Below are 6,468 nucleotides of genomic sequence, written 5' to 3'. Positions count from 1 at the left end.
CGGATTTAATGAAAATATACAAAATAATTTCAACTCGTTTTTCTGTTGCAGAGAAAATAGCAGGTCGGGGGGAATCGCAGTCTTTGTACGGAAAAATCTTATTTTTAATCAGATTGATATTCATTTCACTACGGCTGAATGTATCCTATTATTCAGTAGGGAATTTAATATTGCACTCTTATCTCACCAATTCACAATAGCTGAATTTAATAATGAGCTCCAATCTGTTTTATCCAACCTTAATTTCGATAATATTATAATTATTGGGGATTTAAATATAGACATTTTCACAAACAGTATTGACGTCCTTGATTACCTGAACTGTCTAAGCCAATATGGTTTTAAGTGTCTGATAAATAAGCCTACTAGAGTGAGAGATACATCCACTTGCAACGATCATATTTTTTTTAAATCACAAAATAACCCATCCACTATTTCTTCTGGAATAATTATTAATAATCTAACTGATCATTTTCCCATAGTTATGAAACTGAGCCATAATACAGTTCCAAGCTCAAAAATTTCTGATTGTAGGTATTTTACAGTAATCGACAAAAATATGCTTTCTAATTTTCTAAATAATTATAAATACAATTGGAGGGATAATGTTGATATCGATACGCAATATAAAACTTTTGCATTTGCATTGAATTCTATTAAAAATAATTTCAAATATCGCACTAGGAGAACGCATAAATTTAATAATAACTGGATGACAAACGAATTGTTACGTATGGTTCGTAGAAAAGAAAAACTGTATAAAAAAATTGCGGAACTATCAATTTGACAGAATCTGCAGAACAATGTATCAATGCACAGCCAATGAGCTTAAAATCCGTATTCAATTAGTTAAAAATGAATATTACAAGCAACAGTTTATGAAATGCGATACTAATAAAAAGAAATGGGAATTTATTAACAGTATTGTGGAAAAACAAAATAAAGCTATTGTGTTGCCAGATTCTACTGATACTCTAGAACTTGCAAATCAATTCAACACCCACTTTGATCATATAAGCCACAATACGTCTTTATTTGGTAACAATGATGATTTTAAAAAATACCTTGCGCCTACCATAAATTCCTTTGCCTTTTTTGATGTAGTCGATCTTGAGGTACATAGCACTTTAAATTCTTTTTCTAAAACTAATTCGTATGATTACGATGGAATTAATATTTACTTGATTAAAGAGTTTGCTGCAAATAATGTCGCATTTATCACAAAGTTCATAAATACCTCATTTCAACTTACTGTATTTCCTGAGTCACTGAAACGAGCCACTATCACTCCTGTTTTTAAAGCTGGCGATAAAAATTCCCTGCTGAATTATAGGCCTATCTCAATTGTACCGATTTTTTCTAAACTTATTGAAAAAATTCTTTCAATTAGAATATATAATTTTTTGTATTCTGTGAATTTTTTTGCTGAAAACCAATTTGGTTTTCTAAAGAGACGAGGTGCTGAAAATGCCCTTTTGGCCTTTTCGAAATTTATTTATAATGGCATTGACAAGAGCAAATTTACTGTTGCAATATTTTTAGATATTTCAAAGGCTTTTGACAATGTGAACCATTATATTCTCATTCAAAAACTTAATTCAGCTGGTATTCGGGGTCATATTTTAAATTGGTCCACTTCATATTTATATAATAGAGAACGAAGAGTCAAAATACAGGATAATTTCAGTAATTATGTCCATATAAATAGAGGAGTCCCACAAGGATCTATATTGGGTCTTTTACTTTTTCTGATTTTCATTAATGATCTTTGTAATTTAGAATTTGACGGTTCCATGATCACTTATGCCGATGATTCTGTTTTAATGTATTCATGTGATGATCTTGACAGCCTTAAGAATCATATCAACCACGATCTAATATTAATTCAAAAATGGTTCTATGCTAATGATTTAAAATTAAATTTACAGAAGACAAAATACGTTAATTTCAATCTTATGCAATCTGATTTACATCTTAATCTAAAATTTCATACCCTCGCTTGTGATTTTCAACCTCATTGTCATTGCGATGCAATTCAAGAAGAAAAGAGTATTAAATACTTGGGTTGCCGCTGTGGTGGTCGAGTGGTTATAGTGCCGGACTCGTGATGCGAGGATCCGGGTTCGAACCCCACAGTGGTGGTCGGCTGAAGTTGGTTTTCTGTGGTTCCCAACTTCAAGGCGCAAATGCGAGCCGATCTCCCCGTTAAAAAGTCTCGCCACAGAGAGCAACAGTCCTACAACGGTAAATCATTCAACCATAACACTTCACTCATAGTTAGTAAAACTGGGGGCAGATGACAGCACTACACATAACAAGCATTACACAGAAACAAACTTTACGTCAGGTTGCACTACACGTACACGCACATTCCCGCATGTACCGATTCGTTGGGGGGTTCCGCGGGGGGGGGGTGCATGTGTGGTGTAGCAGTAGTAGGTAGGGGATCGGGGATCCATGGTGTTCTTAAGTCAGCCACCTCGTTGGGCAATTTGCCTGTTGTGGCGTTGTATTTGTATTTGTATTTGTATTTAAATGTAGACAGCAATTTAAAATGGAAATCTCATGTTCATGAACTACTTAAAAAACTTCGTTTTGTTTTATATAATTTTTATTATATAAGTAAGAAAGTTTCCGCTAATTTCTTAAAAGACCTTTACTATGCTTGGTTTTATTCACTTATAAATTATGGTGTAATTATATGGGGTGGTGATTATAAAACTAATTTATTGCCTTTATTTTCAATACAAAAAAGAGTTTTCAGAACTTTGAATCGGGGTCAGCCTCATTCCTCTACAATTTTTAGAAATCTTAATCTACTTCCTTTACGCCATAATGCTATTTTTCGTATTATTCTGTTCTTAAATCGTAATAAAGGCTTATGCAGTTTAAAAGATAATGTTTCCGAGCGTAGACCTCATATGATTTACCGTATTCCCAATTTTAGGAAAGAAATTTTTCGTAAACATTTTTATTATTTAGCTCCGAAATTATATAATTCACTACCGCTAGAAATACAAAATGTGCCCACACACGCGGCATTTAAAAAATCATTATTCAAATTATTAATTTCAATAGACGATGTAGACTCTTATTTTGACCTTTAGGAGGAGCAATAAAATTTATTCAATTTAGCTTTGCCACTTTAATTATGCATATTTTTTCAATAAAAAAAATTTGTTCTTGTTTGTGTTTGTCTATGTATGTGCGAGTTTAATTTTTTTCCTCATATATTTTTTATCTATAATGTTTTGTTTTATTTTACATTTCTCGCCATGCATTAAGAACTTTGTCTTTTTTTGTGTTGTGTACGTTTTTTCGTTCTTGATTTTTTTTTATCTTTACGTATTTTTTTATTTGACAGTGATAATTTTGTCCCTTTTATGTTGTATATCTATCTCTTTTTTTTTTAATGTTTCTGTTCATGTCGTATGTTTTTAGATATTTTATTCATTAATTATGTAAATTTTCAATCATCCGTACAGGCATCACAGCCTCTGGATGATAAATATGTTTTGTTTTGTTTAAACTAATCTAAATCTCTGTATGTTGTAAATGAATAAATTGATTTGATTTGATTTGAAATAGAAGTATTGTGTGGGGGAATATATACAATTAGGGAGCACCCGTGGCATCTCGCTTAGCACCTTATTCGGTGAGCAACATGAATCCGATAATATGAGTACGCACGTGTGTTGTGGACATGAAATGCATGGACAACTTGAATGGAGGAAAGAGAAATACACACATTTATATATATATATAACTGCCAGGTCAAGTCGTCTCGTCCTAAACCTATTTTGGTGAGCAATGTGGGCTTGATTTAAATGGGGGATTGTCTGGAGAGAGCCTTAGCTAAGGATCAGCTTCGGTCTTGGTGTTTTGGTTGACTCGATCTAGCTGGTTATATTTATATTTAAAAAGAAAAGAATATATATATAATATAAACTACATGTGTAGTGGTTATTATGAAACCATTCGTGTCGTCCCGCCTAGCACCCTAGCTAGAATAGCGGCATGAAGGACACTTGCGGTTATCACATTTACATCATTGTAACGGGAATGTCATAAAAATTCTTGTTCGGGTCCCCTTAGTACATGCTATATCATGTATTAGTAGTGGCAGTCATGTGGATATGATTTTTGTTGTTGTTTTTATCCATTTCTGTTTTTTCTCCCACTTATTTTTGTAATATTTAAAATATTATTTTATAAATCTGGTGGACAGATTTCTTGTTTTTCGTTGGCGTGTATATATCTGACAAGGCTTGTAATCCTTGCTGCTGTGTTTTTGTTTTTGATTATTTGGGTGAACCATTGTTTTCTATTGTTTTCGGAATATTTGTACATGTGTAGATGTTTTGTAAATTTGCACTTTGTTGCATAGTGAACAGGAGTACCCACCATACCGCAAGCACATTTGTCTGTTCGGCGGCGTTTCCGTTCGTGTAGATATATAGGGAATGGGCCGTGTCCTGTTATGAAGATAGTCACCTCCCTATTCCAGTTTAGTGTGTTGTATGTGACTCGAGGGACAATTTCGTGCACTTTCCAAGCTGTTGTTCCTTGGTCCCAAATTTGCTGCCATTTCTGGAGGGTTGCTTGTTTAAGTTGTCGCTTCAGGAGCGTTAGTGGGAAAGGGTTATCAAGTTTATTGTCACAGTTGATTGTGACAATAAAGTTTTTAACAATTTTTCAAACATATTTGACGAAATTAGCATACAATTGCAAGTGTTACTTTCATCATTCATTTGTAGCCAAGGAATAACGCTATCCTTTCTTTCTTTCAAACTGAGCACAACTCAGTCTATCGCTATCTATGAGCAATTAGCTACCAAGTGAGTTGTTCAGAAAATGTAAGTGTGCGTGTGAAAAGTGTAAATATTGTGTCTGATTTTTCAATGCTGCCATCTATATTTCAGAAGTGAATTGAGTGAAGTGTGATTGAATGTTTGCACCGTTTGCAGGCCCGTCGCTCTCTGTGGCGAGACTTTCTAACGGGGAGATCAGCTCGCATTTTTCTACGGCTTGACGCTGGGAACCACAGAAAACCAACTTCAGGTGATCACCACTGTGGAGTTCGAACTCGCGAGTCAGTCACTACAACGGACCACTCGAACACCACAACGGCAATACCGTTATCAGCTGGATCAGTCACATTTTCTTCAAGTATTTACAGGAAAAAATAGAAACATCAGAAAGTAAAAACTATGTCAACTGTTCCCAGTCTCCCGATTGTTTCCCCTTTCTCCAGCATGGTGCAGGTCCTCGACTACCTGCTCATATCTTTTCGTTGATACAGAGCGGCGGGGCCACACATGTTCTGGTTAGGAGGAGGAATCTCCCTACTGTCTCTCTAAAACGACAAATTTTCTTTCCAGGTGTAACTATAGGAACTAGGGGAACAGTTAATAAAGTGAAACCTCGTAATTTGTTCAAAGATCGATTTTGAACAAATTACGAGGCATTTTGTTTCGGGATTTTTTAGAAAATATCTGAACGATTCGTTTAGAAATTTTACTTGGTGTCACCAACGACCCACGGTACTCCGATTGAGAAGCAATGATTAACAGAATCTTTGCGGACGATTGCAGCCGTCTTCGGGACAGCGTGAATTGAAACTTTCCCCCATGTTCTTTTGCGCCATCTATTTTTTTAAGAAAGATGAAGCGGAGCTAAAGAACAAGAAAGGGGGATTCAAAATGCTTCAGTAGACAAAGTACATGTAACAGTAAATGTAATAAAAAAAAACGCGCGGTTACTATGCATAATCGCCAATCTTCTCTGTAAGTTTGATAACTTTATCACTTACCGGTGATTATACGTAACACCCAAGCATCGTTGGTAATTTTGATAAGCAATGAAAAAAAAATCATTTTTATGGGTGATTATACACATAGTATTTTTAGGGGTGATTATACATAATCATAGACAGTATTAGAGAAATTCGACGTCCCCCCATAGACGCTTCTATGCACGGCTTAGAAACGCACATTTCTCTACTACTCATAATACCGAAGCATGACTTGTTAATTCAATAAGTACTTGAAATTTATTGCTTTTACTAGTAATTATGCATAATTGACTTCAGGGGTTGTGGCAACCCCTTAAATCGGAGTAAGTCAATCCTACTGGATTGATTTGGAGTTTTTTTTCATATTTATCGAATTCATCAATTACAATTGGTTATTATTCATAATCAACGCTAAAAGCGATAAATTTGAACTATTTATGAAATTAACCTGGTAGTCTGGGGTATTATGTACAATCACTCGCAAAAATGATAATTTTTTTAGTGTTTATCAAACTAACCAGCGATGCTGGGTATTATACATAATCACCGGTAAAAGTGATAAATTTATCAAACTTATTAGGCAAAAACAGATTTAGCACATTACAAAAGCATTTTAAACCCCTTGCATCTTTAGCCCATCAAGCCTTGTCTTTTAGTGACGTAACAATGATCTT

This window comes from Pholcus phalangioides, unplaced genomic scaffold, assembly GCF_987345545.1.
Source record: "Pholcus phalangioides strain wild (caught in Gottingen) unplaced genomic scaffold, Ppha-v1.0 ptg000008l_1, whole genome shotgun sequence".
Lineage (NCBI taxonomy): Eukaryota > Metazoa > Arthropoda > Arachnida > Araneae > Pholcidae > Pholcus > Pholcus phalangioides.
Note: the sequence above shows the minus strand (reverse complement) of the source record.